The sequence below is a fragment of the Micrasema longulum genome, unplaced genomic scaffold, assembly GCF_059751315.1.
Source record: "Micrasema longulum isolate JH-2025_06_02 unplaced genomic scaffold, ASM5975131v1 h1tg001582l, whole genome shotgun sequence".
NCBI lineage: Eukaryota > Metazoa > Arthropoda > Insecta > Trichoptera > Brachycentridae > Micrasema > Micrasema longulum.
The window spans coordinates 816-13,240 of record NW_028278765.1 but is presented as its reverse complement, the minus strand read 5'-3'; the positions used below and the strand labels follow the sequence as shown (position 1 = coordinate 13,240).

Genomic DNA, 12,425 nt, shown 5'->3' with positions numbered 1-12,425 from the left:
TCTATTACACAATTTTTGTACATGAGCATCCCATTTAAAATGGCAATCGAAACAAATGAATGAAACTTAAACAGCTTTCGTTTCTTTTGAGAGTGATAAAGAATTAACAGGCAGAACATTTAAATTAGATGATTTCTGCTCAGTTTTTCAGGCAGAACTACTCGCAATACGAGAAGCTCTCGAATGGTTATTATAAAAACCACCAGATAGATAGTTTATTACAAAAATATTATCAGATTGTCCTTCGGGCGTTCAAGCTATAACTGATATTTGGTCGGTAAATTTATTAATTGTAGATATTCAGAGTAAAATTAAGCATCTACAAATAAGAAGGATGATCATTCGAATTTGCTGGATAAGAAGACATGCTGGTATCGTAGGAAATAAGACAGCGGATGAACGAGCAAGAGCCGCATCTTGTAAAAGAACGACACCTTTCTTCTCAGAATTTCCCCTTAGCTTTGCTAAACGCTGTATAAAACAAAATACGCAGCAGCGTTGGTAGGATCATTACCGCGCTTCTTCTACAGGTAAAATCACTAAAATGTTTTTCCCAACGCTGGCTGATGCAGCAAACTTCCGTCATCATCGCCAAAGTACTTTCGAAACCACCCAAATTTTTACCGGACACAGAGCTATGAGAATTTATCTATAAAGGTTTAAATTAAGGAATGATGACTAATGTCCATGCGATGATATTGCTTCACAGAGTATTGAATATCTGTTATTTCAGTGCTCATTTTTCAGTTTACAACGCCATAATCTTGAAGCAGAATGCAGGAAAGATGGAATATCCTTAACAGATGTCCACACTGTAGTTAAAAGTAGTTATCACGCGCCATTGTTCTTGAACTTTGCAACAATGGTGATTGGATAAAGGTAATTAACCAAAATCAGTGATTGAACATCCCATTTCCAAGACAAACAAAAACGATTTTTTCCGAGTACCTTAGCCTTGTACATGACACGTAAGGCTTCTAAATACAGGAGTCCAAATATATATAAAAAAAAACTTAAACAGCTAAAACTCGTATTTGTAACAATGCGACAGCATTTTTAACCCAAACATTATTTCTAAAAGTGCTCGCTAACCCGTTTCGTATAGTGACGCCTTGTTCCTTTAACGTTTACTGTCAATTTTAAAATTATGACCGTCTGATTAATTCCTCACCATTTCCTCTTCATAACTATGAAACTTTCCTCTTCGCAACTGCGAGCGCACGTTTTATGTAATGTGAATTGATTGTTTGTTTCCCACAGTCATTTTTAAGCGCATGTTTAGTTTTCATGGACTTATCACGCACGACCAAATCAAAACTCATATTATTTACTGTTTCAGTATTTACTATGTGGAATAACATTTCAAATATTTTTTTCAATAACACTTTGTTTATATTTAGCACATGATTTTAATGTCATTACAACACAACTAGTTTCAGGTAATTAACTAAACAAATTATTTGATTGATTAATCAACATTGGTTTACAAGATAAAAAAATAAATTACATATTGTATGAAAATATGTACATACATTTTAATAACGATTCTACCTCGCTAATATACTAAAAACCCGTGTTTAGAGACGGAGTTCGTTTTACATTCATTTTTCTTTTCTAAACAAGTTCCGTAAACTTAGATAATATATTCTAAAAAAATATAATTTTTAATTGTATGTAATTAATGAGAAAGGACTCCACAAGATGGACCCCAAAAATTTTAAGATAGAGAGACCTTGGGAGAATAAGCGAGGCGTCGGAAGACCTCAAAAATGATGGTCAGACGGCATAGCTGCTGTAGGGGGTAAAAATTGGCTCCAAGTAGCAACTGACCGAGAAAAATGGAAGGATATGGAAGAAGCCTACATCTAAAAGTGGAGAACAGTAGACCGAAGAAGAAGAAGATGTAATTAATAATATTGTAATATAATATTATATGTAATTGATAATATAGATTCCAAAATCCTTCACCCCAACAACAAACCGTCTTGCTGTTTCCCCCTAAGGGTAGGCAGAAAGGATAGGATGACATATCACTATGTCTTTGCATACAGATCTCGCTTCATCTACATTTATACATCTCATCCAAGCGCGCCTATTATTCTGACTTTTGACATGTCCATCTTGCTACTAATATAAATAGAAAAACTCACCCTGTCTCACCCCTCCATCCCACTCTGCCTTTCCCCACCATCCAACCATATCAGTACCTAAGTACTTATCTTCAAAATAGTTTTGGTTTATTTGATATCTACACCTGATGATGGGTATAAATATCAAGTAACATAGTTTCGCTGATGTGAAAGATGTCGATCTCCAAAATGATAATGTCAGGCATCTGTTCTTCTAATCGGTTTAACCAGAGGCAGGTTGGTTTTGGAAACCGGGAGGTAAAACAGAATGTGCTGACGCTGTCGGAGATAACCGTCAGGAAAATAAAAATTGATACTCTCAAAAATGGCTGAGTTTTTGATAAAAACCTCTTATCAGTTTAAAAAGTGGTAAAATTATATTGATCCGCATCTAATAATGGAGTACCGAAAGTAAAAATCTTGCGTACCTCCTTATTATAGCACACTTCGATCGCACGACAATCCGGTTAGCGACATAAAAGTTAACCGTGCGCGACACGGCTTAGACCAGTAGCTCTGAACCTCTTTGAAGTCAGGGAGCGCTTTTGATCGCGAGGAAAATTCGCGGTACACCAAAACTAATGATTCCAAAAACATTCAAAGATAACTTTTATTAAAAATAAAACTGATTATTTTATTACAGACAAGCTAAAAATTACGTTAATCAAAAACATACATAAAAACATAAATACTCAAATAAAACTTTTTTGCGAAAATTATTTCATGTGACACCTGAGCTTGTCGGCTTTTATAAATTTCAGCGATATAAGGTCTAATATTTGATAAAGCTACTTTCATTTTTCCATCCAAATTGCTAAGTCTTTCGCGTTTCAATATGTTTCTTTTTTGAGTGATACCGTGTGTGTTGGATTTGTTCCGACGTTTCAGCTACCATTGCAGGAGCCATCTTCAGGGTAAGCTGAGTGAAGCTTCTGCAATGGTAGCTGAAACGTCGGAACAAATCCAACACACACGGTATCACCCAAAAAAGAAACATATTGATAACTGTGACCGTGAAAACCTTCGCACCTGTCTTTCGCGTTTCTTCGTTTTAATATTGGTTCATGTCAAGAAACCTATCTCACACAAATATGAGTTTGAAAACTGTAATAAAATTTTCGGAGCTGGGTATTCGTTTTGAACAAAAATTCATCCAGAGTTATTTCTGAGAATTTTGTTTTTAGAATAGGATCTGTTGACAGAGTAATTAATTGCTCTCCTTCTTGATACGAAAATTCACAATTCGATGTATTCTTGGAAGTATCAATTGCCGCAAAGGGATTTCGTATCCAGTCATAAATTTTTATATTTATTAAAGGAAAATAAAATTCAATATTTTCTTCCAATAAAGTTAAATGTTCTGTTATAGCTATAAGAATTTCCTCTGCAGTGTTTTCATGTAACGAAGGAAACATATCTACTCTTTTTTTTCTAAAATGCGATTTTTCCAAAAAGTATTTTTTTCTGAAAGTCTGTCAATTTGTCAATCAATTTGGAAGTTATTTTTTATTTATTTTCTTCCTTGAATGCTGGCTTTGACGCCATTTAAGTTATCAAAAATATCGGCTAAATATATCAGATATAATTTTGAAGACATTGTACAAAATCATCCTTACCTTCATTTTTGTCAGCATAGAGTTTTAGTGTTCATAATTGCGCGGAGCACTTGCAACAAGCTCGCGGAGCATCGGTTAAGAACCACTGGCTTAGGCAAAAGCCTTGCACATTGGTAGCATTTGTCAGCAATAAATTACTTTCTTTCTCTCCTCGAGAAGTATAATTAAACCGCAGTCACAAAACACGAAATCAATTTTCTACAATGGTGATAATGTGAGGGTTATCATGTTTTTGCCGCCGCGCTGTGCAGTTCCTGGTTTCAGTCGTGGTTTTGCAACAATGCGACGAAATAAAGCGGGCTATGTAACAACTGTGACTTCTTCATTGTATAGAAGCTATGTCGGTGCATAAGCCTTTTAACTGTAAAAAAAACAATGTTTTTACACAACGTATATGCTTTTTAAAAAAAGAAAATTGGGCCAAAAGTCCCAGTTCCAGTGGTGAACGCAGTGAGGGAATTGAATCAGATATGTTTTATATTTTTGTTTTGTTAAAAGACCATCTCAAACTAAGCCAAATATTTTTGTGTATCGTGTATCAGCGCTATGATTTTATAAACTTCTTTAATTTTGAAATTACTCCGTGTGTGAAGTTCTCTTCGGTAAGTTCTGCCGATTGATGAATTGACTTCCTATAAACCGGAAATCTATCACACCACTCTATCATTGGTTGATTCGGAAGAACTAGTGACGTCGTTCAAAGTACATAGTTCTTTTTTATTAAAATATTTTTTTCATACTTTGTGGTAAATAATCCCTTTGCGTACGGTGATGTAACATCGTATTAACACTAGTAAAAGACGGAATATTCTGAAGTTCATACATTAAAAAAAAACATCGAGACATATTATTTAATAATTCCTTTTCCCCATAATTTATGTAAGTTTGTCCAAATGTTTGTAGACAAACGACTGGATTTCACCCCCTCGGGAGTCATTAAGATTAACAAATTATAACAGAGATGGAGAACACCTTACATAAGGGAATGGCATTTACAGGGCTTATGCCCTGTCATTGGCTGGTTAAAGTGGCCATATTACACACTGTGTAACAAATGGAAGAATTGAAGAAATATGGATGTTTAAACATAGGCAAAATGGTGAATGTTACACAGTGTGTAAAGTGGCCACTTAAACCAGCCAACAGTTCATAAGCCCTGTAAATGCCTAGACTTCCATATTCCCTTCTTTAACGTGTTCTCCCTGTTATAATTTAGCCCTGTTATACTTTAAAAATCATAAATCCGCCGCTCATATTACGCGCGTGGGTCCCCCATCGCTGTCTTCAACCAACTGAAGACTAAATCTGTTTTACACAACACCCGCCACAGTACAGGGTCTTTATCTTCCTTGTTATGAGTTCTATCTTCATGCTCTCTCTTATACAAATGTGTTGCTGAATAAGCGGACATTCATTCTTCGCGTAGCAAGGATAAATATTTTTTTTATTAACATCCAGCATAGTCATACAAATTTTACTTTCCAAATCCGGTGTAAAAATGTCCATTTTAAGATTACAAAAAATACGAGTTCATCATTTAAAAAAATAAGAGCTAAATTTTCGTTGGCACTGAACTTCATTGTTACTTGCCAAACATTTAAAAGGAAACTCATTCTTCCTATTTATGTGATAGGTAGGTTAATATGTTGTGTCACATTCTGGTTAAAAATTTCGTGTGTCGACTTCAGAAACATTTTTTTCATTTTAAAAATGCTTTTGTATCCCTTACAATAAACAAAAAAACTCAATTTTGATTTATAAGATTGTTTATTTTAGCCTTAAATACTATCGAACGTACTTTTCGCTAATCCGACAACAGGAAGATTCCTGAAAAAGTATGATTCTCTTGCAGTGCAACTTTTTTCTTTATTATTTATTTCCGTCGGCTTCCCGAAGCTAAAATTCGAAATGAAATTTTAAAAAAATCTACTTATACTTATGCATATTTCATCAGCATTTGTATTATTTTATATACACAATCTACACATTTAAATAAATACACTTTAAATGATAACACAGTTGAGATTAATATTCAGCATTCCATTAAAAATACATAAAAAGGCTTTTAGATTTGATCAAATTTGAATGATACCTTTAATATACCTGTTTACATAAGCATAATATGATTGAAATTATTACCAAGAAAATTATATTTTTATAAGTAATGAGTATTTAAGCGGCTTCTTCAACCGTTATAAATATTTCAAACTTATACACATGTAATAACATCATCATCTCCGTTGCTACCATTTTAAGAACAAAAAAAATTATTGACAAATAAAATATATTGAAAAACCACCACTTCCTTACTCTCGCATATCAGCGGTTACTTGATTTTTTTCAATCAAAACGCTTTTCATCCAAACTAATCATAAACACACAGAAATAAAAATTATATCTACTAATTATTAGCAGGGTGGGATTAATAAAATTATTTTTAATAATCCATTCGCAATATTCCCGTTAAATAAACCTCTCTCTTTAATTAACTCCTGTTAACGAAAAGCGGACTGTAGCAAGAAAACGAATTTCATTTAGTTTTGTAAAAGGTTGGAAATATTTAAAGAAAGGAAAGGAACACGGAAATGGACCTACCTTTGATACGATGTGCATGTCCTTCAATTTTGGGCTCGGGACGATGAAATTCACTATGAATTATGTGACTATTTATGATAACTTTTACAACGACGCGCGACGAATCCAAGAATTTTTATGCAATGGTTTTGTATATGGTCAAAAATGTTGTTTGCTTTGTTCCGAATCCAAATGTAATTTTTTTGTGTTTCTATCTTGATGTAAACCATAAGGATGTGTCAAGGGAAGGATAAAGAAAGGTAATCGGCTAGGAATAATATCGATAAATGCTGTTATATACTAAACACCTCCCACCGCTGTTAGTACCTAAATTGTTTTATTTCTGTATATTTCTCTTTCGTTTATAACTACACCTGTAGATTAAAAAATCTGTGCTATCCGATACTGTATAGTAGTGCAAAAAAATTATTCATGTGATCTCATGACAAAGTTTTTTATTTAATTAATTAAATCATGTTATTCCACAATGTTAATGCCGATTAAATATAACAGTGGTTACTTTTCGCAAGCCGGTATCGCATGCCAATAGTTCACTGGCAATCTCACCGCTGTGTATAGTTTAATTGCTCTTGCATTTTTCCGATCTCAGCACTCTCCGCATCCGGTTTCTAATCACGACCGCTCCGTTTCCGGTTCATATACATCCTCTTCTCGGCAAATAAAGACTCAATTGATCAGCGGACACGATCGTGCTGATTGCTAAAGATCTGTGGATCTCCGCCTCTACCGCCCACTGATCGTAGCAACTTTGTAGCTTTTGCTTTGTTTTCATCAGATACATGACATGAACTGTTGACAGTCATCGACAGGCCATCCGTTCCACTAGAAGAGTGTTCGGCATTTTGAGTCCTACTTTGGTTAATTTTACCAATGTCCTCCACAACTTGACCATGTAAGATACTACTTCTCTTCACACAGCACAACTAGGCGTAGTTAAAAAACACATTAGAGTTTTTTTTTCTAAATATGTACACACGTATTAACGGGAATCGAACTCAGTACTCCTTGGACAAGCATCTTTACCACTATAATATATAAAAGGGATACCATAACAATTTACCGATGCACGCACACTTGAAAAGTTTAAGCAACTATGTGCATTATTTTCGTACTACTTATTTATTTATTTATTATATATATGGCCTAAGCCAATTACAACAGTTACATGAAGAAACATAAATGCAAGAAACTGAACAAAAAGAACATAAAACTATTTAGCAAAGACAAACAAGAGCAAAACAATAATTGTATACAATATATTCAAAAAAACGAAAGACCTAAAACTTTGAGCTAATGTGCAGTTTGAAACACTTTGATATCTTTAGAATGTTTTAACCAAATTCAACAAAAAGTTATTTCCCACCATAACTATTGTGCATATTGTTTTAAATTATGCATTCAGTTTTTATGTGTTCTTCTTTGAAACATGTTGTTTTGTGTTTAAATTTATAATATTTCTATGTATTCCTCATAAAAAATCGTTAATAATTTTTAAGACACGGGTTGTGGTCCAGTAGAAAGTGTCGGGGACTCCGAATCGGATGGTTCGAATCCCGCTTTACCACAACTTATTTTCCATTTTCGAACGCGGCTATTTACGACGATGACCCCAAAGTTGATATATCTATTTGGGAAATCATAAAAACGCAAATACTTATTTTTTTCACTATTAATTAAAGCGGTTTATACAAATTTAAAAACAAATTATGCAGAATGTTATGCCTATCACAAAGTGAAAAATGTTCGATATTATTAATTTTTTTTTTTAATCTGTCAAACTTCTTTATTTACAGAGTAAAAATTTTTATCCCCGGGGGATGAATCCAGTTCTTGTCTACAAAAATATGGACAAACTTAAAATATTGTTTCTTGATTGAAACTAATAAGTTTTAAAGAAAATTTTTATTTGCATTTGTATACTATTTAGTTAAATTTACTCCAAACCCTTGTTTATGGAATTATGTTTTTTGTCCCTTTTAAGGAAGAATATTTTGGTTGTAAATTTTTCCAGTATGTTTTGAACAAAATTTTACTTTTTTTATCAGAAATTTGCCGGCATTAAAACCAATATTATTATAAATTATAAATGTTGTCTTAAACTTTTATATAATTTCAGGTAAATATTTGTGTATCTAAATTAATTGACAAACTTTTTCTTTTTTTTTCAGGTAAGTCTTCAACCAGTTTAATCCGAAATTAAATTACTGCGGTGACGTCAGTTGGTGCTTACCCTGCTTCACAAGGTAAAAAAGAACCTATTTATAAGATAATGATAGCATCCCTCAAGCCACATGGGGTCCCATTTAAATGCAAAACAGGCAAGATGTAAATCATTTGTCTCCGATGAATCGTAAAATGCAAAAAACGAATTTGAATCTAATTTATGTCCCGCCAATCACCCTTACAATTGGGTAGAATCGAATCTTGAGTGAATTATAATAAGGAAGTTCAGTTCTACGGAAAATTAAATATAAAATCACGCGGTAGAAATTAGAGCTTTATTTAATTGTACGGCGATGCTTCTCGAAAATGTATTATTTATTTATTTTAAATGGTCCTAATAATAATGAACTACTTTAAATGATGTCACGAGTTCTCGTGAATCAACCAATGATAATGTTGTGATAGAATTCCCGTTTACGGGCAGCTAATTTACCAATCAGCAAAGTTCACCGAGAAGAGCTTGTAACATCACACGCAGAATAATTTCAAAATCACAAAATTTCAAAATATTATAGCGCTGATAATACGATGCGTAATTTTTATTTTTTATTTGGCTTAGTTTGATAGTCTGTTAACAAATAAAAAAATACTAAAAAACCCCTAAACTTCCGCATTACTTATTATTATGCCCGTGTTATGTTAGTATTATGTGTCCGGGCGGATAAAGAATACAGTCTAAGTGGGAAAAAAAACCACTGAAATTCTTCATTTGTATTAAACCATGTAATCATCGTTATAGATTTTCTGTTATGGTTCACAAAGTTAAAATAGATAGGAATTTCTATATTTGAATTTAAGTAGAAATCAAAATTCTTATTGTTATTTTACTAATTTGTTTATTATTTACTACATTTTCAACTTAAAATACAATGTCAAAAAAAATGTTGTCAACAATAAAATTTGCCATTCTTAAAGATGCCTACTCAGCACGGACGAATCATCAAAATAAGCGGTAATGTACAGCTTACCATTATATTTGACTTTCAATAATATAGTTTTATAGTAAATATGTTTTTGCGAAAAGAAATAAAATAATTACTATTTATTATACAACACCATCACTGTTTATATTTTCCTACAAAAAATATATATATGAAGTGAGTGCGCACATCCCGTTTTCAGTGAACGTTGAACTATTCGACTACCTCAGCTTATTTCTCTATACAAAAAAGTACACTTTATTTTACATCTTTAACCCAAGTAAACTTTTTTAATACTAAAACAAGCTTGCAGATTACAAATATCATTTATAGATTCTTCATTTGGAAACTAGAATTTCGAACATTATTTCCGACTGAGTATTTTTTTTTATAGCATACCGTTGAAATATTATGTATCACATAGGACATGTGGCGTTTGCAGTGACTGTTTTTGGCATTATTAATTTTAAATAAAATCGGCCAGTATCCAGTGTTGACAGCTACTGCTGAATGTCATTGTGGTATTTGTTAATAAACGTTTGTACAAGTATTAAAATAGTGTAGAATAAAGCTACGTTTATATGTTAATTATAATTGTTGTTTGAGTTGAATTTTACAGAACCAAAGAAAAAAAACTCAGTTTTTATTATATATATTTTTTTTATTATTTAAACGCCCTAGCGGGCTTTTTCATAATAAAATATACACAGATATGGTTATTATAAACTGTAAACTACATAGTGATAGCGCGTATAAAATAAATGAATACAAGAATACAGATACAATGGAAAGAAATTTAAATAAATAAAATCATTAACACAATAGGGACTCAAACACAAAATGGCTAAATGACCCAATAATTTTAGATACCTAAGTTGAGTCTAAATTTGAAACGGCGTAATCTGCCGGTCTAAAAGTAATTATATTTTAGTTACATAAAACTTTTGAGCATATTTTTTAACAGAAATACCTTTGCAAATTATTGTTTTTATCTCATTTATGTTTTTTTTTTAAAATTATTATTGAGCGATTAAAAAAAAACATTCGTTTTAAAATGACAAAATCGTATGATTTTCTCATTTTGCGTGCGTTTTACCAGACTACAGGCTTAAGCATGTATTCTGAAGTCGTTCAAGTTTATCGAGTTGCCGACAGGCTGAAACGGTTTTTCTATGTAAAATGCTGCCCATTATCCATTACTGGCGGGTAGGTTTATTTTGATAACACACTTATTTGCTATAGACACAATTAATTTTTTTATATATTTTTTAATTGAATTATACAATTTTTTTGTACTCCTGGGAGTTACAACAAACTCATTTTGGGACAGAATAATATTTACATAAAGGTATGGTAATAATAATAAAAATATTGGAACAAGTAATAATATGTACATAAAACTAGAATAAGATAGCAAGTTAAGTAAGGCAGGCACCGTGGCGCAGTTGGTGAGACGGCTATCTGTGAAACTGGCGTCGCGGGTTCGATTCCCGCCAGTTGCAAGAAAAAAATCCAATAAATATTTTTTTCTCAATTGGTCTGGGTGTTGTGGTGTATTTTTCATTACCTCCTTCCATACCCTCTCTATCCTACCTGCTGACAAGCCTCAAGAAAGAGCCTTAGCAGGTTATTCCTTTTAAAAAAAACAACAGTATTTTTTTAGTTATTAAGTAAATAATGTACAAGCTCGATTTGCCCACTTAAAATACAGCTTGGTATAAACTATTTTTTCCAATTTGTTTGACCAGTCTGTTTTTTAGTTGGCTGGAAGTTTAGAAGGCTGGGTGTTGTGGTGTATTTTTCATTACCTCGTTCCATATCCCCTCTATCCCACCTGCTGACAAGCCTCAAAATAGAGGCTTAGCGGGTTATTCCTTTTACAAAAAAAATACACATATATAAAACAAATAAATTAATACAAATTGTAATAAAAATTTAAATTAAACATTTACATACAGTAAGAAAGAAATATCCGAGTAAAAATTACTTATTTAGTTTAAAGTAAAACCCTCCGTAATACAAAAACGTAAATCACCAGCGCAATAAATTTTATGGTATGTACTAGTTTAGTATATTAGCCCTCGGGCGTTTATTAATGTCACGTTTCCTTTTTCCAATATCGTTATTTAGAAATACGATCCATGAAATTAGGCTACTTACTTATTTTAGATAAATCGTGTATGTTGTAGTTACGACCCATTGAAACTTATTGAATGGGTAGTTTATTTTCGTCTTGACTCACCCCGTTAACTTTAAGGATAATAATTTATTTTTTCCATTTATGATTTATTATTTTATTTATTCGAATATTTTGGTTAGTCATAAAAAAGACGGTTGATAATGGAAATCCACTTCTTGTAGAACGGGGAATCAACTTTGAAATTGTTCCAATATTAGTTTTTTTTTAAAATTACGCTGGCTGCGGAAATTCGAAATGTTGTGAAGTACGATGTAGAAAATTTTGAAAAGAGGTAAAAAACTAATTTATTTATTGTTATTGTTAATATACGTATGTGCAATATAAATACCAGTTTTCGTTGTACAATGTTTGTTGACTATTAAAAATGTGGTGAGTATGTTCAAATGTTTGTAGACAGGCTGGATTTTCTCCCTAAGGAGTTATATCGATGGCTCAGTTACATACAGAGATAACTAGAAATGACTTGTTTTGAGTAATGGCTGACCAAAGTTTTGACAGATCTAAATTTATTTGTAACAAAAAAATATAAACATCACCTTAAGTGTAGTATATATGAATATATTTTTGTAAAATGTTCACACAATGGTTACTAGTTTACGATTACAGGTGTTATACACATTGTCACAACATTTTAATCGGTTATGGAGCTTAGAGATTGTTAAGTTTATTTATTTCCATATTAAAACATTTGTCTTTTATGAGAAAATCAATACTTTTAAGAGTTACACTTTTGTAGAATTGA

The 12,425-nt window shown here is 32.2% G+C and overlaps 1 long non-coding RNA gene across 1 annotated transcript in view; it reads left to right on the top strand.

The window, feature by feature from the left end:
- Nucleotides 1–10,118, top strand: part of LOC148274782 (uncharacterized) — a 190,383-nt gene extending 180,265 nt beyond the window's left edge. The window contains exon 3 of the long non-coding RNA XR_015824200.1: nucleotides 8,509–10,118. This is a non-coding gene — a long non-coding RNA (uncharacterized LOC148274782). The remainder of the gene's footprint in view (nucleotides 1–8,508) is intronic.
- Nucleotides 10,119–12,425: the final 2,307 nt, after the last annotated feature.